General features: G+C 39.4%; 1 protein-coding gene across 2 annotated transcripts in view; it reads left to right on the top strand.

Annotated features, from left to right (window-relative positions):
* THSD7B (thrombospondin type 1 domain containing 7B) overlaps nucleotides 1–25403 on the top strand; it is a 484955-nt gene that overhangs the window by 42668 nt on the left and 416884 nt on the right. Inside the window, exon 1 of one of the 2 annotated variants that reach the window (XM_074967287.1) lies at nucleotides 25239–25370. The exons of the other annotated variant lie outside the window; for it this stretch is intronic. The gene's annotated coding sequence lies outside the window, so the exon portion shown is untranslated. Of the gene's footprint in view, nucleotides 1–25238; nucleotides 25371–25403 lie in introns of those variants that run through there. 2 annotated transcript variants of the gene reach the window in all.

Genomic DNA, 25403 nt, shown 5'->3' on the forward strand with positions numbered 1-25403 from the left:
ATTTTATCAGTTTTATTGCATCTCTGCAATCTGCAGATGGAGCAAAAGTTACCGCTTAGTTAACATGCTATTTCAAACATCATTAATCCCAATCTCATGCCACAAAACCCACCATTTCAGATGGTGCTTGTATTATAGTTTCAGCATAGGTTATCAAGGTTGAAATGGATATGGAAACTGAATAATCCTTTCCTTCCTGGATTTGTGCTCTCCAGAGGAGAGGTGAAACATACATGTGCCGCGGGAACGCTTCTGCTGCTGTTTGTGGTGCTGTTATTTTTAGAGGCATACGACATATCTCCAAGGTTTTTACTCCAGAAACTTTTACAAGCAAATTACATTTACTTAACATTCGTAAAATGAAAGAGAGAGAAAATTAATTTAGAGACTACATTTTCTTGTCTTTTCAAGCGTGCTCAAAATCACTTGAAATGAAGAAAATAGCTCCTATAGGGAAGCGTTAGGTCTATAGTTATTCCTAACCATTTTCAGCTATGTCTTTTCCAGTCATTCTAAAGTTTTCAAGAACTTTAATTAGAGAGCAAGATGAAATGGTACAGCCAATTTATTCCTTATATATCAAGTTAATAAACAAAGAATAAGCAACATCTGGTACTTTACAAAACTGGAATTGACTATAAGGCCTGAGGTAAGTGCAGGTGTTGATATTTGATAAATTAGATTTAGCATGTAAAACAGTTTTAGTGATTCAGTTAAATGATGGAAAACTCTTGGAGCTTCACAGCAAGTGATCTCTTCCTTACCCCCCATGGAAACAGATTGCAAGAGGGTATTGCAAAATAAGCAAATTTAAACTAGCATTGTTCCTCTTTACTATTACTAGGGCAGCCTATCAATTTTTGGGGCGTGTAAATACCAGGTATAGAGGAAACTTTAGGGTAGCCAGATAGGGGGCAAAACTAAGAGTAATGGGATGAAATTAAGAATAGGAAAATGTAGGTAATCAGGAAAAACTTCCCAATAGTGAAAGCTGTTAGTGAAATTGACTTCCAGGAGAGGGTCTATGGGATTCTTAAAACTAGATTAGACAGGGCACTAGAGAAGATACAATCCCACACTGACAAGAGGTTGGACTAGATGACACAAAAAGGCTCCTTCATTTCTAATTTATTACTCTATTAAATGAGTTTATGCCTGACTTTGGAAAATAAAACACCTAGAGGTTTTAGGAAAAACTTTTTCACTAGGAGGGTGGTGAAGCACTGGAATGTGTTACCTAGGGAGGTGGTGGAACCTCCTTCCTTTGAGGTTTTTAAGGTCAGACTTGATAAAGCCGTGGCTGGGATGATTTAGTTGGGGATTGGTCCTGCTTTGAGCAGGGGGTTGGACTAGATGACCTCCTGAGGTCCCTTCCAGCCCTGATAGTCTAGGATTCTATGAAAGGCATTGTTGTAATGGATACAGAATATCTCTCTCATAATGGAGGCGGCTATCGTGAGGTAGATGGCAAGAGCTAGACTGCCTGTACAAATCCTACTCCCACATAAACATATTAAAAATACAGTTAAAATTAAAATGCTTTTAGGAAGATTACACACTGAGACCCGAATGTGTTTACATACATCATTGTATACGATCTTCTGAAGGCTTGCACATGTGCCCTCTCTCTCTGATATGAATGAAGGGGATATATGATCAAATCCCAATTAGCACCTTGTTAACTTTGGTAGGTCCTATTTTTAGCTTCTTGCTTTTTTCAAGTAACTTTGTTTTATGATTTTTCTTTCTTTTGATTATGAGAATAATTGAAGCAAACTCTGCCATATGAGCTATGGAAGTTCAAGTGTAGGTAAAGTAGTTTAAAGCGGTTTGTAATGAACTTAGACATATCTTCCTTTGTTACTTTCCTCTGGATTCAAACACATATTTTAAAAACTTCTGATTTAAACCCCAGTCTATAAAGAAGATTCAGTGTTTCTTATGCTCGGAGAAAAGATGCAGAAGGCCAAGTAGAATACTTTGGCTAATTACTTAACACCCATTTTTCCTTTTATGCAAGGAACTATTTTAATAGTGAGAATAACCCAAACAAGAGAATGGAGTTAGTGTCTACCATTCTCCATTATGAGAGAGAGTACATTCTCTCTTGGGGTATGGGTATGCAAGTGGAACAGCGGGGTGTGTGTGTGTGAGTACACACACATATATACATCCATTCATTCATTGAACAAATACAGAAAAGACACTAGAGATGTGCGTAGTCCCCTTTTCTGCAGTGTCTAATTCAGTAAAGCAGTGCATACTACGACTAACCCTTCATTGTTGTCCTTAGTGTCAGGAGTTCTGTGATTTGCAATATTTCTGTTTAAATGCTCATGACATTTGACACTTTGGGAATTTTGAGCGTGGGCAGGTGGCTGCATGCATGATATGGTAACAGCTGAATTAATAGTACAGAACCTCAAGAACTGTCAAATTAAAACCTAGACCGAGGCTAAGGGCCAGATTGTGACTGGCCTTTGTGAGGAGCCCTCTCCCTCCATGTGTGCATGGCCTGAGGCCAAATGCCGTTTTCTGAGCTCTGGAGACCATGAGGACTGCTCCGTTGTGTGCATCCCAGGGATGTACATCACCTCAAAGGATGCAAGATAACGCTGCATGTGAGCCCCAGTCTTTCTGCACCAGGAGGCTCTGGCAGGGATTGTACAAAGTTCTGGTGCAGAGTTCCTCATGGAGTGGCTCTACTCCGCCTTTTATTTGGAGCCATGTCTTAAAGTGCGGTCCAGCCCTCAGGGTAAGAAGGGATTCCCATAATTAGGGCTTGTAGCTAGACATGGTATCATAAATATAAAGCGACGGGTAAACCCCTTTAAAATCCCTCCTGGCCAGAGGAAAAATCCTCTCACCTGTGAAGGGTTAAGAAGCTAAAGGTAACCTCGCTGGCACCTGACCAAAATGACCAATGAGGAGACAAGATACTTTCAAAAGCTGGGAGGAGGGAGAAAAACAAAGGGTCTGTGTCTGTCTGTATGATGATTTTGCCGGGGACAGAACAGGAATGGAGTCTTAGAACTTAGTAAGTAATCTAGCTGGGTATGTGTTAGATTATGATTTCTTTAAATGGCTGAGAAAAGAGCTGTGCTGAATAGAATGACTATTCCTGTCTGTGTGTCTTTTTTGTAACTTAAGGTTTTGCCTAGAGGGATTCTCTATGTTTTGAATCTAATTACCCTGTAAGGTATCTACCATCCTGATTTTACAGAGGTGATTCCTTTTTACTTCTATTAAAAGTCTTCTTGTAAGAAAACTGAATGCTTTTTCATTGTTCTAAGATCCAAGGGTTTGGGTGTGTGGTCACCTATGCAAATTGGTGAGGATTTTTACCAAACCTTCCCCAGGAAGTGGGGTGCAAGGGTTGGGAGGATTTTGGGGGGAAAGACATGTCCAAACTATGTTTTTTCAGGAACCCAGATAAAGTTTGGTGGTGGCAGTGGAAGTCCAGGGGCAAAAGGGTAAAACAGTTTGTACCTTGGGGAAGTTTTAACCTAAGTTGGTAAAAGTAAGCTTAGGAGGTTTTCATGCAGGTCCCCACATCTGTACCCTAGAGTTCAGAGTGGGGAAGGAACCTTGACACATGGATTCCCTAACTTCTTCCTTAATGGGTGGGGAAGTCATGGAGCTTACATTACAGGAAGTAATGGGTGGGGAAGTCATGGAGCTTACATTACAGGTTCAAGAGGGGTCAGTGCAGCATTGCTGCTCTGGTTGCATCTGTACCATAGCCCATAATGGCTAGATTATGCCAAATGTTGAGGAGGAAGCAAGAATGTATCACTGAAGACATTACAGCAGCTCTGGCTCATCTTCCATCCTGTGCTGTTGTGGTGCAGAACTGGCCCTGGGGTAATAGTCCAACACTAAGACCATTTTAAGCAACTAGTTAAATGTTGTAATGCTGCTTATTGCAAAATAACAAATATTTGGATTATACTGATTCAACCCATAGCTTGAAATGGTGATATATCTTAGAATCCTAGTTAGTTAAAAATATATTTAATTTCTTACTCAGTGTCTTGTGTGTGTGCTTTATTTAAGTTTGTGGGGATTCAGTGCCCAAAGTGGTGGTGTTAGGCACTGGCTTTTAGCTCTTATGTGAGGTCAATGGAACTGTGAACACTTTATTATGCTGTATTATGTTGAATCTTGTAGGAGCTTAAATTTGTCAAACAAAAAGAATTAAGGGCAGTGTTTTTTAAGAATTGCTTGAACTATACCATTATGCCCCTTTCCTTTTCATCTCAGTGATTTCTATATTTTCAGAATAACCCTCTTAATGAAAAATTGCAGAGAATTATTGTATGGGTATGAAAAGCTGTTCAAAGAGCATACTAGTTGGTATGAAAACAGTGAAGCAGTTTGTGTGCCTTGTACCTTGTCCAGAAATAATTGACTCATTAATCTTAGCCATATCAACCTGGTCATAGTATGAGGGTCAAATGTAGGTTGATTCTCATAGGTAGATATGTGTCGGTTTACAGCTCATATCTGACAGTTATTTCCATCCCATGAAAACTTACTAATACTTTTACAAAGAATTTGTGAAGGAAAGAAGAGTGAGATGGAAAAGGCTATGGCTCGAGATCAAAACATACTACACCTCAGTTTCTAGCCCCTCATGGGGCAAGGTTTTGGGAACCAGTAAATGAGGGGCAAAATCCAGAAGTCAAATGAGGGAGAAAAAACAATCAAGATTATTTTTCTTCCCTAACCCCTCCCTCACTTTCATTTTACTTGGTTGTGTGTTATGCAATAACCTGTGCACAGTTCAGTGCATTTTTAGGAATGCATTCTTTTGGGTCAGTTATTCACCCACACATTTGGAGATCCACTTCTTCTCTGAGCAGACATTTAATTCTCTCTCCACCCAAAGTGGATTCCAGTCTTGGCCTTGCTTTTTCAGATCAGAATCAGCCCCTGCCAAAATAAGCATTCTGTAGTTTCGTTGTCATGATGATGCTGTATGGGACTCTATGCATGCCATGGTACTTGCTGGAGTTCATCTTGTATAACCATTTTCAAAAGCTCTTATAGCTGAAAAAATAACAGACAGAAATACTAGAAGATATGCCCCAAAATCCACTGAAATCTTCATCTAGTATTATTCAACTAGGCTCTTACACACATTAGAGTCTTGTATTAAGTTTTTAATGGCAGGATTCTCAAAAGGACTCAGCATTTTGCTAGCTCTGCTTCTATTCATTTCAGTGGCAACGGAGGCCAACACAGAGCACTTTTGAAATTACCACCCTGAAGATGCACCATTTGGCATAATCTAGCCAATACAAACTACAGCACATGTTCTCTTTGAGCTTTTTTTGTGGCTTTAAATGATCTGGTAGAGCCTAATGCCATGCTTACACTGCCACTTATGTCGGCAAAACTATTTCACTCAGGGGTGTGAAAAAAACTCTCTCCTGAGTGACATAAGTTTCACCAGCATAAGTAGTAGTGTGCAAGCGCTATGTCGATGGGAGAGGTCTCTCCTGTCGGCATAGAGTGGCTACACTAGAGACCTTACAGAAGCACATTGCATTGGTAAGGTCTCTAGTGTAGACATAGCCTCAGGTCCGGCACTAATGAAGTGCTATGAAGCTTGCTCAGATTAGTGGCACAGAACAGTGTTTCTCAACCCTTTTGATACCAGGAACTGGCTTGCTGCTTTCCTACACTGTATCAGGGAGATCTCTGGGACTGGTGCGAGTCCACATCTGGTTGTTGAGAAACATTGGCATAGAATGAAGAACTAACTAGAGCTATTGCAGCAGGTTGGTGTGTGTGTGTGTGTGCATGCACGATGAATGTGTGGATCAGAATATCATTCTTGCTTCAGAATGTAACATTTAATTTGCTATCTGGCAGAGAAATCTTTAAGTAAAAACTATGCCCCCTGGATTTCATTTCTTAACTCTGCTTAATTGGACTCCAATTTAAAGGGCAGATGCTGTGCAGGAGAAGGGGAGGATATAGCTTTAAAACATTAGTTGGAAAACATCCTTATTGGGAAATTAAAAGGTGACACTTCAGTTAAATACCCCCTTTAAAAATAAGACCCCATTTAGAATATCCTCAAGTTGCTTTTGGTACAGATCCTTGAATTCCAGACACTTGTCCAAGAAGCTAAGCAGCCAGAAAGAATAGGATTAAAAGTTTTGAACCAACAAGGATACAAAGAAAGTTTGAGGCCATATAAAGGATTCTTCAAGGCTATTCTTTTTAGGAGGATGGATTTCTCTCTTCATATACACAATGGCATCAGTCAGCTGTCAAAAGGATATTGTATAGTGTTCTTTCACAGTTTCCTTGTTCCAAGAACATTGATGTCTCCCATTTTTAAAAAAGTGTTCTCAGCTAAAAATATATTCACCAGAATATTAAAGCAATCTCACATTTTATCACCAATTGGTATCAGAGGGCATGGGATGTCTTAGTGATGCCATTGATACAAATGGGTCAGACTGATGGATGCTCTGATTATGTAGCACAAACTTTCTGGAAAAAGGTGTAGATGTGGACAAGCAGAATTACATCCTTCCCTAGTTGAACAAGTGAACGATCCTAGTTTACCTCACGTTTTCGTTTATGATCATTAGGTTAGATTAGTAGCAGTACTTCACTCTTCCTGGATTGTACATAGAATATTTATTGGATATATAGCCAAAAAGTTGTGCACACAAACTCTATGCATACTTCCCGTTTTGCTTCTTCATATCACATTCACATTACCCTTTATAAACTATAATAAGCTCTTCTGGGCCAGGACTGTCTCCGTATGCGCGTATACAGCACCCTGCACAATGGGACCCTGACCCTGATTGAGGTCTCTAGGTCTTACTGCAATTTAAAGAAGAACCTTTCATTTCCTTTTATGATTCACCACTCATAGCACAGAGAAGTCTTGTCAGAATATTCCTACTTCCGAGATAGTAAAATTATACTGCCTCTGTTACTCGCTGCAAGTAGGTAAGTCATCCTGAACAACACTATCATATTATGACTGGGAATCTAAATGCTATCAGAGATAGACAGAAAACTATAAATTCTGGTTTCAGAGTAGCAGCCGTGTTAGTCTGTATCCGCAAAAAGAAAAGGAGTACTTGTGGCACCTTGGAGACTAACAAATTTATTTGAGCATAAGCTTTCGTGAGCTATAGCTCAAATAAATTTGTTAGTCTCTAAGGTGCCACAAGTACTCCTTTTCTTTTTATAAATTCTGGAACGCAGGGTAGTTTTTCTGGTGTTCCAAGTACTACACTGAATATCTACTACTAAGCAGTGCTGATGTGCTGTCAACAAGTAGTGTGAAATCAGGCACTCTGACCTCTGCTAAAGCGATGTTCTGCAACATTTTGCAGTTTAGATAAGATTAACTTGTAACATAACCCTGTCAAACATCCATATTGCCACTGGATGAGCAGTTGTCATCCACAGGTGAGAGAAACTTTCAGCTTCCAGGAAATTCACAGGAGGAAGAGGCAAAAGTTATTTCAAAAATATTCTTTTAAGAATTGTCTCAAATATATAAAACATTACTTTGTAAAGCTGTTTTCTTGTACAGCTTTATTGATACTATCTGCATTACAGGTAATGCCCAACAGTCTCTCTACATTTTAATTATAAGTAAATAAATACTTTTGTGCTTCTTGACAACATTGCCATGCTGTAACTTGAAGAGCAGCTTACTGGTTGGTACTTCCAGGTGAGGTCTGGTGGTTACTATAATAATTAATAAATCATTGTAATTGTTAATAACTGACTCACTTCACTTAAACTGGCACTGAAATCCAGCTGCCTTTGGATGGGATATAACTGGCAGCATAACACTGCACATCATTGTAACACTGTTTAGAACAAGAAGTGGGAAAAGAATACCTTATCTAATTTAAACAGTAGTAGCAGTTTGAGGAATATGCCTGTGTCAAATTATGAATTACATTTTGTGAAATATTGTTTGGTTGTGACAGTCATGAATTAGATAATCGTTTTGGTAGTGGGCACTTGGTACATAGTGAACAGACAAGTATCAGAGGGGTAGCCATGTTAGTCTGTGTCCACAAAAACAATGAGGAGTCTGGTGACACCTTAAAGACTAACAGATTTATTTGGGCATAAGCTTTCATGGGTAAAAAACCCACTTCTTCAGATGTATGCACTCCATGCATCTGAAGAAGTGGGTTTTTTACACATGAAAGTTTATGCCCAAATAAATCTGTTAGTCTTTAAGGTAATATCTGGGAAGGTGAAACAGGACTGTTAACTGAATAGCTCTACTTTGGTATAACAATGGGGTTGCTCTTGGCAGAACCATTGGTGGTTTTTTTTAATAACTCTTTGCCCAGGAATCCCATGGGTGGGGGGAAGATGGTGGTTCATGCAACTTCCCCAGTGGAAGGACATAAAGAGAAAAGCATTAGACTGCTTTTAAAAAGAGACATGCTGTCTGAGAAGGGAACCATGCCTTCACCAGAAAGAGAAGATGCCTCTGGAGAAGTGGGGCAGAAGGAACTTGCTTTCCACCTCAAGACACTGACCAAAAACCCAAAGAATCTAGGAAGGAGAGGTGCCAGAGAGTGGGAGCCTGCACTCTGGGATGCAGAACTAGAGACAGTGTCTATCTGGACTCTGTTCAGACCCAGCTGGCTGGAAGCAGATGGGATGCAAAAATTGCGTCTAATTCAGAAGACTGGTGACTGTCTGGAAGGAGGAACTCCACCGGGACAGTAGTGGGGGGATTTAGGTAAGCAGGATCCCTCCTCTTAATAAAACTGCTATTGGGCCTTTGATGCTCACAAATAAGGGCCCAGTTCTAAAGGCTTGTATATACTTCTGGCTAAATTGGCACTGCTGCCATAGATGCAGCGGTGTTGATTTAGTGGGTCTGGTGAAGACAAGCTAAGTTGATGGTAGAGCACTCTCCCATTGATGTTTGTACTTCACCTCTCTGAGAGGCCGAAGGTAAGTTGGCAGGAGAACATCTCCCATTGACATAGTCTGGTGTAGACATCGCTGTAAATTGACTTAAATTACATCGACTTCAGTTAAGTAACTTACATAACTGAAGTAGCGTAACTTAGGTCAACTTACAGCGTTAGTGTAGACCAGCCCTCAGTCGCTTTCAAAAGACCGTATATTTCCCCAGTGTGTTGGGGCATGGTTATATGTAGCTATGTGTGTTTATCGTGCAATTTTCTGTGGGCTAGTTTACGCTAGAAGTGCTACATCGGTGCAGCTGCATAATAAATCCACCTTCATGAGAGGTGATAGCTATGTAGTCAGGAGAAGCTCTCCCACTGACCTAATACTGTCCACACTGGTGCTTAGGGGGTGGCTTATTCACACCTCTGAGCAACGTAAGTTGTACCTAAGTGAGTTGCAGTGTAGACTTGGCCTTAGTGTTGCTTCTATCTCATGAGGGGGGAGAAGGGGCAGTGTTGTGAGGCAATTTAGGGTGGCTGCTGTTACATAGCAAGTCTCACACAGTCTCTCTCATGGAGATTTGTTTTATTTCTATTACTCTAAATTACAAAGTCTTCCATGTTGAAAGCCACTAGTGATGGAAAACGTTACACAGACAGAGGGCTGATATAGACCCACAGGGAAGAGTTCCGCTTGCTGGATCACTTCCCGCAGCACTTGGATTCCATTTTTAAGCATTGTAGTTGGTTTTTAGATATTTGCATGAGGAGACCGGTAAAGAAAGAAGGCTAAATCATCCCAAACCATCTGGTAGACTATAAATTCACTCAGAGCAAAGTTGTGTTGCTGTTACTCATGCTGAATAGCTGTTTACTCCACAAGTACTCGTAATTGATTTTAAAGGGACCCTTTGGGGAGTAAGGTCCTACTGTAGTGTGGAAAAGAGTATTACAATCTGGCTTTCGGTGAGAGAGCTTGTGATAAGGCCTAATATTTAGTCAGTATTGCCAATCTCAAGCTCAAAATTGCAAGTGAGGTCCCCCCACAATCATATTTTAAAGAATAATAAATTTTGGGGTCTTTTTATTTGCCTTCTTGTTTTTGAGCCTCTTAAGATTCATGTTTTCAAGCTTTTCTCCACAGCCATAAGGGCTAGATACTTTTATATTTTTTAAAAGAAAAAAGTTGAGATTCTTGCATAACATGACTTCAGGAGCTGCGGCTTTAAGAAAAACACTAACTATTACATGGGTCATGATAAAATACGAGAGTTAGCAATACTGAGTTTTTATTTCTAGCATACTTTTAATGTTTATTTTTAGCCAAAGTTCTTTTAGCATGCCAGCTGTGCATAGTCAAGTTTGCATCAAGTAATCTAGGCATGTAATATTATTTTACAAATTGTATCATCGGTTGTTTAATAAGGGAAAATAATAAAAGAAATGAAAATATGCAGATATTTTCCCTGATATATTTTTAATAAAAATCTTACCTTTTAAACAAGACCAGAATTTTGAATCAAAGACTTAACAGGAAGATATTGTTTAGATTCTGTTATGATGACTTTGTTTTACATTAGAAATTGTGAAAAGCAATGAATGAATGAGTGAAGTGACATTAAATGACTGGGTGGCTTGCTGTAAGAACATAGCATATGTAGGACAAGATGCTTCATTTATTGCCACTTTCTCTTGTATATTAGGCTTGATTTATTTGTGAGCAGGAATTTATTGTAATTCAGGGTAGAGCTTGGAAGATGTATGGATCAAAGACCTGTGGAACATTTTCTGGTATTTTTTCCTTAATCACTTTACATGTCACAATTTTGTTACAACATGGTTTTAGGATGGAGCCACACTGAGAGTCCAAACTGCTTTCTCTGTGCAGCCACCATTGTCAGCAAAAATCTTACCACACATCAGGCGTTCTTAAAGGATTTCCGATCCACAATAAATGCTTACATTATATCAGTTGTAATTGAATTTAGATTACAGAAGATGGCCAAATGCTTCCAGTTTGAGTGAACTGGATGTAGAAAATGTAAATCCTTTTTCTCATTGATGCTGAATGTCCCCTAATTCGTGATACTTTTTTTTTTTTTAAGGACTATTTCTAAGAGATTGGGTAAGATGTACTTTTAAAAAATCATTGTAGCTTGTTGTGTATGTAGAACTGCTCAGTGACACTTTTTTCCATGTGTATGTCCTGGAACTTCACTCTGACAAATTGCCCACCCCCACCCCAAGTCACACAGAATGTGACTCCGAGTCCATTCCTAGAGCTGAGAAAAACCAATGGCAAATGCTTACCCACTTCAGTGAAAGCAGGATCAGGTCCAAAGATTACAAGGGATGTTTAATTTACCTGCCTGTCAAGTACAGTCAGTGGCCTTCTAATTACTACAATTATTTCTTGAAAGGGTTTAGGCTAGGGCCATTGATTAATCGCAGTTAACTCACACAATTAACTCAAAACAATTAATCACAATTAAAAAAATTAATCACAGTTTTAATCGCACTGTTAAACAATAGAATACCAATTAACATTTATTAAATATTTTGGATGTTTTTCTACATTTTCAAATACATTGATTTCAATTATAATACAGAATACAAAGTGTACAGTGCTCACCTTATATTATTCTTATTACAAATATTTGCACTGTAAAAATGATAAACAAAAGAAATAGTATTTTTCAATTCACCTCATACAAGTACTGTAGCGCAATCTTTGTCATGAAAGCACAACTTACAAATGTAGATGATTGTTGTGGTTACGTAAATGCACTCAAAAACAAAACAATGTAAAACTTTAGAGCCTACAAGTCCACTTGGTCCTACTTCCTGTGCAGCCAATTGCTAAGACAAACAAGTTTGTTTACATTTACAGGAGATAATGTTGCCCGCTTCTTATTTACAATGTCACCTGAAAGTGAGAATAGACATCTGCATGGCACTTTTGTAGCCAACATTGCAAGGTATTTAGATGCAAGATATGCTAAACTTTCATATGCCCCTTCATGCTTCAGTCACCATTCCACCATGCTTCTATGCCGATGATGATCGTTTTAAAAAAAAACGTGTTAATTAAATTTGTGACTGAACTCTTTGGGGGAGAATTGTATGTCTCCTGCTCTGTTTTGCCCGCATTCTGCCATATATTTCATGTTACAGCAGTCTCAGATGATGACCCAGCATGTTGTTCATTTTAAGAACACTTTCACTACAGATTTGACAAAACGCAAAAAAGGTACCAATGTGAGATTTCTAGAGATAGCTACAGCACTCAACCCAAGGTTTAAGAATCAGAAGTGCCTTCCAAAATCTGAAAGGGATGAGGTGTCGAGCATGCTTTCAGAAGTCTTAAAAGAGCAACACTCCAATACGGAAACTACAGAAACCGAACCACGAAAAAAGAAAATCAACCTTCTGATGGTGGCATCTGACTCAGATGATGAAAACGGACATGCGTCGGTCTACACTGCTTTGGATACTCATCGAGCAGAACCCATCATCAGCATGGACGCCTGTCCTCTAGAAAGGTGGTTGAAGAATGAGTGGACATATGAATCTTTAGTGCATCTGGCATGTAAATATCTTGAAATGCCAGTTAAAACAGTGCCGTACAAAGGCCTGTTCTCACTTTCAGATGATATTGTAAACAAGAAGCAGGCAGCATTATCTCCTGCAAATTGTAACCACGCTTGTTTGTCTGAGCAATTGACTGAAGTAGGACTGAGTGGACTTGTAGGCTAAAGTTTTACATTGTTTTATTTTTGAATGCAGTTATTTTTTTGTACATAATTCTACATTTGTAAGTTCAACTTTCATGATAAAGAGATTGCACTACATTACTTGAATTAAGTGAATTGAAATAGTTTCTTTTTTACAATGCAAATATTGGTAATAAAAAAATAAAGTGAGCACTGTACACTTTGTTTTCTGTGTTGTAATTGAAATCAGTGTATTTGAAAATGTGGAAAACATCTAAATCTATTTATATAAATGGTATTCTGTTATTAATTGCGATTAATTTTTTTAATTGCATGATTAATTGCGATAATTTTTTTTACTTGCTTGACAGCTCTAGTTTAGGCAAACCTTTTTATTTTCACCTTGATTTTTTATTTTTTGTCTGAAGTAGTTTTGAGTCTTCAAAAATGCTTCTATCAGTCATGTAGTTCATTTTTTTTCCATGGAAAATCCACCCATTTTTGTTTAAAAATTACATGCATAGACATGGCTTGAAATTTACCAATACATACTTCTTCAATGTCTGTTTCCTCTTTCCTTCTCTCTCTCTCTACCTGCTCCATCTCTCCCTTTCACTTTGTTGTGTTCACTTAATTGAGTCCTATCTAAAGTTATCTCCTTAGAGAAAATCAGGCCTAAAAGAAAAGTAATATTTTTTCTTTTTTGTGTTCATGACTTTAAAATATTCAGATTTTCTGTTTTTTCCCTCCCCTCCCCCGTCCCATGGTGACATATCTGCTTCTATTAAGACACTATAAAGAGTCTGATTTTTGATGTGACAACAATACTCTGGCATGTCAGAGTTAAATATGAATGCAATATCTTTCCGAATAAGGAAACCAATGGGTGACTATTTTTCATGGGCCATGAGATCATCACAAGAAAGGGCTTTCAACAAAGATATGTAATGTGACGGCTAATTTGGGGTTCCTCATTTTTTCATGCCCAACCTAAGACACCTTAAAAGGGGCCTGATTTTTAGAATATGCTGTGCATGCATTCTCTGAAAGTTAAGCCTCTTTCAGGTGTTTCATGATGGGTACCCAAAATCACTAGCCCCTTTTATTAAAATGAAGGGGAGAAGTATGGGGTTGGGTGGCTGGAGTGCAGATATTTAATTTTCTTTATTTTTTTCGTTAAAGCACAAATAAAGTGAAGGTAATTAACCTTTAGGACAGTTTACCTAGGAATAGGGTGAATTCTTCATCACTTGAAGTCTTAAAAAAGTCGCATCTTGATTTAAAAAGATACTATAACTCAAGCAGAAGTTATGGGCTTGATGCTGAAATTATTGGGTGAGGTTCTTTGGCCGGTGTTGTACAGGAGGGCAGATTAGATTATCATAATGGTACTTCCGGCTGTAAAATCTGGGAATCTTTATTACAATAAAACTACTAATTAAAATATTTTATGGAAAATAGAATTGCTTTTGTTTGGTTGAAAGGAAATAAAATATCCAACCTAATAAGAACTGGCAATTTTTGGTAGTGCACTCATTTAAGGGGAAAAATGTTTTAGAAAAATTGAATGAATGGAATATCGATTTTGAAACAATTTAGCTACATTGGAATGGAAATGCAGAGGTTCAACTGCAGAATACACAATACGAGCTCCTCTCCCCTTTCCCCATTACTGAAGGGCTACTTCACCTTGAATGGTCCCTTAGAATCATAGAATATCAGGGTTGGAAGGGACCTCAGGAGGTCATCTAGTCCAACCCCCTGCTCAAAGCAGGACCAATCCCCCACTCAATCATCCCAGCCAGGGCTTTGTCAAGCCTGACCTTAAAAACCTCTAAGGAAGGAGATTCCACCACCTTCCCAGGTAACGCATTCCAGTGCTTCACCACCCTCCTAGTGAAAAAGTTTTTCCTAATATCCAACCTAAACCTGCCCCACTGCAACTTGAGACCATTACTCCTCGTCCCTTGAAACGTGTTAACGACTTATGCTAAACAATCTGTTCCACAGTGTATTTAGCTGTGGCACCGAGTACACTCTGTGTAAGCTTGAGCATTTGTCTCTCTCACCAACAGAAGTTGATCCAATAAAAGCTGTTACCTCACCCACCCTGTCTCTTTAATATCCTGGGATCAACACAGCTACCACAAAATGGATCTGAAGGATTGTTAGGTCATGGATAAATGTAGTCTAGTGCAGTATAAGTGCACTTAAAAGTGAATTGATAGAGAAGTGAGGGAAAAGAATTGTATTACTGCATCAAAACTCTATATCCAATGGATGGTCCATGGAATAACATTTTTTAGCTCTGGGAGGAACTCTTAATCCTCCTCTGGATAGAGTTAGGGTGTGTTAACAGCTGACAGTTAATGGAAGGAGAAAAGGGGAAAATGTGGAAAGAGTAAAATTTCTGACTAACTTCTCTACAAATGCTGTCATGTAGTAATAGGTTGTGAAATTCAGTTAAGCAATGTAAAACAAGTGAAGTGGACTCCTAAACTATTCTTTCACCATTTCGGTGTTGTTTCTTATGCTGTCTCAAGTACTTGCAGTGTCTAAGCAGCACCAATTTAAATATATCTCTGAAATTAAAATATCACAAGTTTATGTTCTGAAGCATCCAGAATAACTATTTTAGAACAAAATGTTTATGGTATGTGTAGCAACTTCACCTGGGGATTTTAAGATGGGATGATAAATAACTTTGGTAATAAATACATAAAAAGGTGAATAACTAACTGCGGGCTAGATTCACTGAAGCTGGTGCATGGAGGTATACATTACACTTCCCTATGTTTGAGGGGAATTTACCCCAGGGGAATGTAGGCCTCTGCCACTACTGATTTCCCTCTCCTAAGGTTTCTACTGGGTGGTGCAGCTTGATTTTTATAGCAGGGCGTTAGAGGCTACTGAGGGGGATATAATGAATTGATGCGTATCCTGGCCAAGCCTCTTCCATTCCCTCCTGTGGAGGGGTGGTTGTGGCTGCTTTATTGCGCTATGGCCTCCTCCCTGGCAGACTGCCAGAGCACTGTGCTATAGTTTACATCATCAGAACCCATTATAAATCTTGGATGAATCTAAGCATGCTTCTAGGTGTGGGTGAGTGTGCAGTGTGAACATGTGGAGCGAGGGAGAGAGAAGGGACTAAAGAAAACAGTTGTATTTACGTTATAATTTAAAAAGAAATCTTGAAGTTAATACCTAATAGGTGACGTTTACAAAACTTATTAAATAGAATTGATGATGATGTCCATAAATATAGTCAAATAAGATCAATATGAGATTATGCACAGTTATATAATAGGAAGTACAAAGCTTTTTATTTATTTTTAAGATACTATCCTGGAACAAATGGGCATTAGTTTCCCCACCCCGCCCTTTCTTTTTCTTACTAATTTATTGTTTGTGAGTTCACAATTGACTGGTCAGGTCTTTCATACTAAGAAAACCCCTATATAGATACATGGATGATATTCAGCAAGGTACTTCTAAAGATACAGAAATATGCTGAAATACTGGTTTTAGATATTCTAAGGCCATGTCTACACTAGCACTTATGCTGGCAGAAGGTAAGTCACTCAGGGGTGTGTTCGTTCACACCCCCTGAATGACAAATTTTTTTCCGGCATAAGTGCTTGTGTGCACAGCACTCTGTTGGTGGGAGACGCTCTCCTGCCAACATAGCTGCCGCTGCTTATTAGGCTAGTTTTATTATGTCATCGGCATAAATCAGCTACACAAGTGCTCTTACAGTGGCACAGACATTGCCTATGTCACAATTCATACTGACTTTTTATCTTCTCTGGAGAACCTTACATTTTTCTAGAAAATTAGTTACCAGTCTTATTGATAGAAGTTATTTTCTCCTGGCTTTTTCAGTCCCACACATAACTATTACAATCAGCAGTATCTGAACGAAGAGAGAGCAAAGGAGCTTTTTTGTGTGTGTGTAAGGAATTCCCATGCTAGTTGTAAATGCAGTTCTTAATCGTGGTCAATTTACATAGCACTTGGAGAGATTAGTGGCTCATTTATAAAGAACAGCACATATTTGATGGGTGTTTAGAATGCTCTCTCGTTGTTTTGCGGAATGTTGGCTGTAAATACATTCCCATTTGTTCACCAGTGTTGCTACCTGTAAGTGAGTAGTGCACTCAGAAGCTGACTAACTTTTGTGATGTGCCTAAAACTCACTGTTTAGGAGAGGGTCCTGAATATTGAGCACTCTTTTAAAATTTAGGATTCTTATGTTTGCCAGAGTAGGTACAGCCAGGATCCAGGAGTGAGTTGCAATCCAGAGACAAAGGCTGCATTTTCCTGTGTTTTTTATTCTTGTCTCGCAAGGGCGGGTGTGTGTGTGTGTTTCTCTCTCTCTCTCTCTCTCCCCCTTCCACCCCTCCCCCCCAATTTGCTGCTTGGGGTGATTGTTAAAATGAAGATTTTTTTGAGCTTTTCAATTTAAATGTTCTGGGTTTTCATTTTATTTTTAATTTGTGTGTGGTTAAAAATGTTAAAGACTGTCTTGTATATAGCAAATTGAAATCCTTCGTAACAGAATGACTAACCCAAATTACTGTCAATGTTGTGGTAGTAAGAAAAGTAGCAAATGCGGTAACTTAAATCTTGCCTAGTGATCTTATGCACTTCTCACTTGCACATGTGTGTCTTCCTTTAGGTAAGAAAGATAGTCCTCCCCCAACACAAGAAAATCTTGAGTTTTGCCATTATTCTTATAAATAAGATGCTGATAAAAAGCAATTTCTGGCACATCAACATCCCAATCTTTTTAAACGTAAGACACACAAGATTTTACACTTTCTAAGGATCAATCTCTGTAGAAACCAGGGCAATTATGGTATGTTATTAAAAGACTTTTTTTTTTTAGTCTCGTATACTGAAGAAAAATTATGTAGCAGATATAGTTCTGGCTCTTGGTAACTCATGATTCCATACTATCTTTACCATTTGAACACATAATGTCTAATATGGGTCAGATTCCCATACTGCCTGCACATATTGTCCAATAGACCAAGCTTTGAAGAAATGTACAGGATGTCAATAAATTATTTGCATGATTTTAAATTGTAACTTCATTTTAGACTTGCTTGTCTAAATTGTAACATAGTCAATATGTTACACTGTTTTTACCATCAAGGCAGGCATTTAACTCACATTCCCATCTCTGAGAGATTGAAATGCACAAGTTGGGTAAAATAGCAAAATAACATGGCAGACAATTTTGAGCGTAACTGGGAGGAAAAATTAAGTTTTTAATATTTAAAAGAGCTGTAGGAGTTGTCTCAGATGGTAGGCAAGCAGGAATTCAGTTAACTTGGTCGGCAATCAACAACAGAGATTTCATGTAATTTCAAGTAAAGCCATTTTGCAGAGGAAGCTGGTACTCCTTCCAGATAAAATCCACATGAGAGAGAATTTCTGCCAATATCCATTCCTCCCAGTTTTAAGGGATGTTGCATCAGTTTATATTTCAGCATTGTTACAGATGGCAGAATGAAGGCTTAAATTTGGCAAAACACTGATCAGTGAATGTTCCCTTATAAAAATGTCTTTAGCATTGGATTACTCTGCTCTTCTCATTAATGCATGTAGATCAGAAAGGGTGCCATTTGTGAAAGATTATTTACAATAAGGAGTTTTTGTTTAGTATGTGTGAACAACTAACACTGGAGTTTCTGGGGAAGAGGGTGAGGGAGTTTGGCCTGAGAGGAGAGTGGTGATTTTGTGTTCTGGAGATTTAGTCTTGATTTTTCATGTGTGCGAGCGATTTATTCCAGGTGCGTGGCTTGATTCAGTGCTTGCTGATATTCCTTAATGAGGGAACGGTGCTGATTTAATTTTGCTAGGTTCAAAAGCCTGTCAGTAGTGATCATTGGAGCAGCAAGCAGCTAAAAGCAGAGTTTCTGTGGAAGTTTGTAAGTGGGAGTTTGGAGAGAGTGTGTGTGTGTGCTTCCCCCCCCCTTTTCTTTTTTTCTTTTTCTAACAATAGGGTCTAGGAAGAGAAGACAACAATGGCTACTGAGGCAGCACTAGAAGTGACCCAAGGAACAGAGGAGACAAGGAAGGTGATTAGATGCCGAAGCTGCAGGATGTACATCACCCTTGAGTGGGTATCTGATATAAGTCACTTATGCATGAATTGTCATTTGACAGAGTTCATGGCAGAAAAGATTCAGGGATTGGAGATGCAGCTGGAGGAGATGATGATGATAGGATTCAGATGTGGATTTGAAGATATAGTGCATGAGAGAAGAGAAGATTTGCAGACACCCGATCAACAAAAGGACCTGGGTGGGGGAGACAGACTGCCAGAAGAACATGATCCATGAAAGAACATGCCCATGGAAACAAAGCAGAGAAAAAGACCAGCTAGTGGTTGTGAAATTGAATTGGGTAACAAGCTTGCTGCACTGGGGAACAAGGAGAAGAGAAACAGGTAGAAGCTGGGGAGGGGAGGAAGAAAAGAAGGGAAGCCATCCCTGCAGAAGAGAGGAAGAGATAATGGAGATAGCCAGGGACTGGAACCAGAAGAATAATGAGGATGATGTACAGGGGATTGTGAGAGAGAACATAAAACTAATTCATACCAGAAAGAGACAGGTCTGTGTGACTGGGGATTCCATACTGAGAAGAAATAACAGGTCTGTCCCCAGGCCAGATCCAGAGGACAGAAGAGTGGGCTGTCTGCCAGGAACAAGGATATCAGATATGGACATGAGGCTGAAAAAGGATGGGAATGGGGAAAAATCCATTGACTGAGCTGCATGTTGGGATGAATGACCCTGCTAGATTCCCTAAGGAATGGTTCAAGGATGACTACGCTTGGTTAGGAAAAATGTTTAAAGAAGTGGAAGCTCAGTTGAAAGTCAGTAGAATGCTTCTGGTCCCTAGAGAAGGAGGGTGAAGGTGTGACAAGATAATTAAGATCAACAGAAGGCTCAAGGATTTGTGCTGTGAGGAAGGTTTTGAGATGACCGGCCATTGAGTGGCATTCACAGAAAGAAAACTCTGCTTGGCTGATGGACTTCATTTGAGTCCCTGGGAAATTTAACCTTCTGGGGTAAAGGCTGGAATAATTAGTATTTTCTTTAACCAAGGAAATGAGGGGAGAAGGCTGGGAGAGATTCATGAAATCTCCATGCCTGGGTTCAATACACATGAAGAAGAAAATCAGCTAAATGAAGATCTACTATGGGATAGTGGACAACTACAAGGTAACAGTGTGGACAGCAAAGCAAAAGAAAGTACACATATTGATTGGAGTAGGAGTCAGGGAGATGTTGCACTTAGTAAAGGATTATACCTAATCCATCTAGAAAACTGAGTGAGGTTTGGGTGAGACAACTGAGATGATTGTACACAAATGAAAGGAGACTGGGAAATAAAATGGAGGAACTGGCCCTACTGGTGCAGGAGATCGAACTGGATATTATAGGAATTATAGAAACATGGCAGAATAGTATTCTTGACTGGAATACAGGCATTGAAGATAATTTTCTGTTTAGGAGAGAGAGGAATAATGATAGAGGTGGTGAAATAGTGTTGTTCATCAATGAAGCTATAAACTGTGAAGAAATGAGAAGTGACTGTAAACAAAGCAAAATCTGTTTAGGTCAAAAATCATTTTGTGGAAGGATTGTAAAAGAGGTTCTATTGAGTCTGCTATAGACCTCCAGGGGTGGACTCAGGTATGGATGGAGATCTCTGATATTTATTAGAGAGAAATACTGTTGGGAATTATGTTATAATGGGACACTTTAACTTCCCAGATATAGACTGGAGAATAAATGCTACTAATATGGGTAAGGCCCAGTGATTCCTGGACATGATAGATTGTCACGGAACCAACAAGAGGGGATGCAGTTTTAGACTTGGTTTTGGTAAGCAGTGAAGACATCATAGAAGAGCTGGTTGTAGGAAATAACCTTGGATTGAGTGATCATGAGTTGATTCCATTTAAATTAAATGGAAAGATAATCAAAAACAGCTATTTCAAATCATCAGCTATTTCAAAAGGGTAGACTTTAGGAAATTAAGGGAATTCGGTAAAAAAGTCAGCTGGACTGAATTGCTCAAGGACATAACTGTGGAGGAAGCTTGGAATTTCTTCAGATCAACTATTCAAAAAGCACCTGAGACTTGCATCCCAAACAAGGGAAAAAAACTTGTAGGGGAAGGCTCCAGATCCAGCTGAACAAATAACCACCTCAAAGAAGACATTAGGAGAAAGCAGAGCGCCAATAGGAGATGGAAAAATGGTTTGATCAGAAGAGACAGGTACTTTGAGGAGGTTAGAAAATGTAGGAATAGCATGCATTTCTAAAAGTCAAGCTAAATTAGTTCTTGCCAAGCAAATGAAAATAAGAGGTTTTGTACTTTTATAAATAAATAAAAAAAGTAAGGATGAGGTTGAGTTGCTATGTGGTGTGAATGGGAAGGAGATGAAAGATAATCTGGTCCCATAACTAAATGAATACTTGGCCATGGTTATCAGTAAGGATGATAATATGGAAATGTGCATGAAGGTGGGACAACAGGTGAAAATGAGTGTATAGAAATGAAAATTTACCATCTCTGAGATAGAAGGAAAAACTTAGAGTTTAATGCACTCTAATCAGGGGGAACCAGATAATTTAAATCCCAGACTACTGAGTACTGTGACAGGAGATTGCTAGTCTGGTAGCATGGATTCTTAATACATTTACCTAGGAGAGTAGTATCATATGACCTAGAGAATAGCTACTGTCTTACTTCTATATAAGAAAGGGGGGAGAAGTGACCCATGCAGTTACAGACCTGTTAATCTGATTTGAATAGTATGCAAGGCTTTCGAACAAATTATGAAGGAAAAAATAATTAAATTTATGGAGATAAACTGTAAAAAGGATATAATGCAACATTGGTTTACCAAAGATAGATCATGCCAGACTAACCTGATTTCTTTCTTTTGAGAAAATAACCTTTTTTAAGGTAAGGGAAATGCAAAAAGTAGGAATGTGCTAATGAAACTTCCTGCTGATATGAAGTTGGGGGGCATTGTCAATACAGAAGATGATCAGAATATTACACAGGAAGATCTGTATGACCTTAAAAACTGCAGTGACAGAAATGGGAAAAATTCAATTGTACAAAGTGCAAGGCCATGTAATTACAGCCTAATAGGAATTTATGCTACACGCTGGAGGATCATCGGTTGGAATTGATGGCGGAGGAGAGAAACCTGGGAGTGTGGGTCCATCACAGAATGAACCACGAATGTGATGCAGCTGTGAAAAAGGCAAATGCAATCTTAGAATGTATCAGATAGAGAAGTATTATTGTAATTGTACGAGGCACTAGTATACTTCATTTGGAATATGGTATACAGTTCTGGTCACCCATGTTCAAGAAAGATGAATTTAAACTGGAACAGGTGCAAAGAAGGTCATTCCAGTAGCTCTATCTTATGAGAGGAGACTAGAAGACCTTGTTTAGTCTAGCAAAAAGAAGGATGGGGGGGTGGGGAGGAGATGATTGGTCTCTCTAAATCGGGGGTAAACACCAAGGAGGGTAAAAAGCTATTTAAGCTAAAGGACAATATTGGCACAGGAACAAATGGGTATAAACTGGCCATGAGCAAATTCAGGCTGGAAATTAGAATGTGGTTTGTAACCATCACAGGAATAAAACAACCTTGCAGTTCATGTTATGGGGGCAAACACCTGAATTGGTTTTGATAGAGAGTGGAACAAATATATGTACGATTGTATGAGAGGGTTGCTTCTGATGGTCGAAAGCAGGGCTTAGCAGTCCTGGGGTGTTACCTGCTCAAATAATGGCACGCCGCCTATACCCTGCCGAGAGCTTAAAGCATAGGCTCAGGCCTACAGGAGCTCAATACTGGTTTGTCTTATGCTTCTAAAAACTCCAGGGCTTTACCTGGTCACTTGCAATGGTCAGGAAGGGATTCTCCTCAGCTGTTCCCCAATGTGTTTTTTTTTTCCTCTTTCCTCTGAAGCATCAGAGATGACCGTGGCTAGAGATGGAACACTGGACAGGGTGGGCCCGTGCTCTGAGATGGCACTCATCATCTTCTCTCTCAGGTGCTTGACTGGCTGGTTCTTATTTAATGCTCTGGGTCTAACTGATTGTCATATATTGGGTCAGGAGGGAATTTCACCCAGGCCAGATTTGCAGTGACCTTGGGGTTTTCTCAACTTCCTTTGCAGCATGTGGATGCAGATCACTTGCCAGGATTATCTGGGTACATCTCATTTAATCCTTTTCCTGTCATTGCAGGGGGCTTGAGAATTGGTGCACTTTGTTCCCTCGTATTGTCTCCCTGAAGCACATAATAGTTTAGTCTCCTGTGGGTTGTGATACTTTTGGTCTAATTTTGGGTGTTGGTTTTACTGTGCAAGTGCTTGGTGGTGTTGGTACCTGTGGTATATGGGAGGTTAGACTAGATGAGCTGGTGGTCTCTTTTGACCTTAAACTCTGAGTTAGCTAGCATATTCTAACTAAAATTGATTAAAACTCTAAAATGTGGACAAAGCAGGTTGTACTTCAGCATGTCCTAGCTGGTTGAGTTGAAGTCTAGCCCTCCCCACCCCCTTAGGCTAATACATTCTCAAAATACACATTATATCCTATTCCCTGTCCTTCACCCTGCCCCTTTAATGAAGCTTTGAATTGGGCCAAATATGTGTAAACAGATATTTGTTCCTGTAAAGGTTATTAATATTGTAATATAGCTTTAAAGCAAAATTGGCCACTACAATATTTGGTGTATACCTCAGATACTGATCTTGAGCCAAAATCAAGCTAGACCTTACTTGGTTTAAAGAAATTTTTAATCAGTTTAAAGTAATATATATTCTATTGTATAGTTCCCTTAATTATGAGTGCGTGCGTGTGTGTGTGTGTGTGTGTGTGTAGGCAGAGTTAGTAGCGTTGCCTGTAGTTAAAGCTGCCCAATGTTTCCCCTTATAAGATTCTGTTTTCAATTACAACTTTACCAATCTACGATTTAGGCTGGTATGTTCCATATTGTGTGTCTGCCTGAATTCTTTTTTTGGAAAGCTTGAGCTAAATTGATTCATGGTTTCTGAGAATGTCCTTACAGAAAAATATTTTGCCCATGTTTTAAAATTTCCAGCTGTTCTGTTGAGACATTCCAATGCCACCATGCTTTGGAGCTGGGACTTGAAATCTAGCAGAGGTGTCGTCCTGATGTCAGGTATGTCTTTTGCTAACCTAATGAAAATCTGCCCAAACTTGGTGAAGTTATAAGCCTCTCTGAGAAAATGAGTTTACATATGCTCTGTAGAAACTTGTTAGTTTGGCAGCTAAATGCTTTGAAGATTCAGTGTGCACTGAGCATGCTCCATCCCCTTACAGCTCCTATATGCCGACCACACTGTGGATGGACCCTCCCCACAGAATGTGACTGAGTTACACTTCAGGGCTGAGTATAACTTTCCTTGTTGTTCCACCTGGCTTTAAGGGGCTGTTGTGGCTCCAGTCTCCAGAACTGAGAAAAGGGAGATTCCTTTGTTCTTTCAATGATCCCCCTATTAGTACCCTGGCAGTGAGGAGGAGAAGGAAGGAAGCACCTTATTCTAATGCAGAAGTGTGATGGGGTGTGTGTGTGTGTGTGTTGTGTGTGTGTGTGAGCCAGGGGTGGGGTGGGGAGGAGGGCAGGAGCTGTGTGCTGGGGGATGGTGGCAATAAGTAGTGGGGAGGTTGGCGGGGAGCAGCAGCCAGGATGGGATTGGGGGTGGATAGGACCAAAGGGGACAAACACTGGGGACATGGGCAGAACAGTCTATAATCATTAGTACACAGATCCCTTCAAAACCTGGAATTGAACCTAGGATTTTTGAGTCTCTGCTTTCTTCCGTGGTCAACAAGTAGTTGTGACACTTTTTCTCAATGTGCCCAGGACTGAGAGCCACTTTGTTACCCTCTGCCTTCAGCTCAAGAGAGACTTGCAGGTGCTTAACTGGGGGTCAGCACCCGGACAATGCCAGCCTGCTAGCCATTCAATCTCCTCAGGGTAATGCTAGCCCTTGCTTTGCTTTGCAGCTTATAAATTGGTGAACCTCAGTCTCTGAGCCCCTTTGAAGCATTCACCTGTGATATCCAGCCTCTGTCACTGGCTACTGATAGACATACCAGGTTTGTTATGCCCAAGGGGACAGTGTACACACCAGCTCATTTGATTCAAATGAGGATCAATTCCTACACAACACCACAGCACTGAAATATATTTATTGTCAAAACAATCTTGTAAGTTTATTATCAAAGGTTAATATTTAAGAGATGGTGAATAAGGAAAATGGAAACAGAGAGGTTACATATAAAACAAAACCATAACTTTAACTAAACTTAACTTTAACAGGCTGTCTAAAAGCAATCGTGCCATACTCCGTATGTCTTTTGCAGCATTTCCAAAAGGCTGGTTGGAATTCCATTTTCATGAATGTAGTTGCTTTGCCTGAGTACTTCCTCAGGTGCAGGATAAAATGGTGCCCTTTTGCCTTCTCCTTATATACCTCAAAGGTCATTATTTTGTCCCCAGAGTCACGATGATCTCATGGTTTCTTTCCTGATGTGCTGATTCCATGTTGCCTTCACATCCTCATGTTGACATCGTATGGAAATGAGGCTTCCATTGTGTTGGCTTACAATGCTTAATTTACTTACGCACTGAGGAAGACAGGTAAATATATTTCCTTTGTCTGGGAGAAACATG

This window comes from Natator depressus, chromosome 11, assembly GCF_965152275.1.
Source record: "Natator depressus isolate rNatDep1 chromosome 11, rNatDep2.hap1, whole genome shotgun sequence".
Taxonomy (NCBI): Eukaryota; Metazoa; Chordata; order Testudines; family Cheloniidae; genus Natator; species Natator depressus.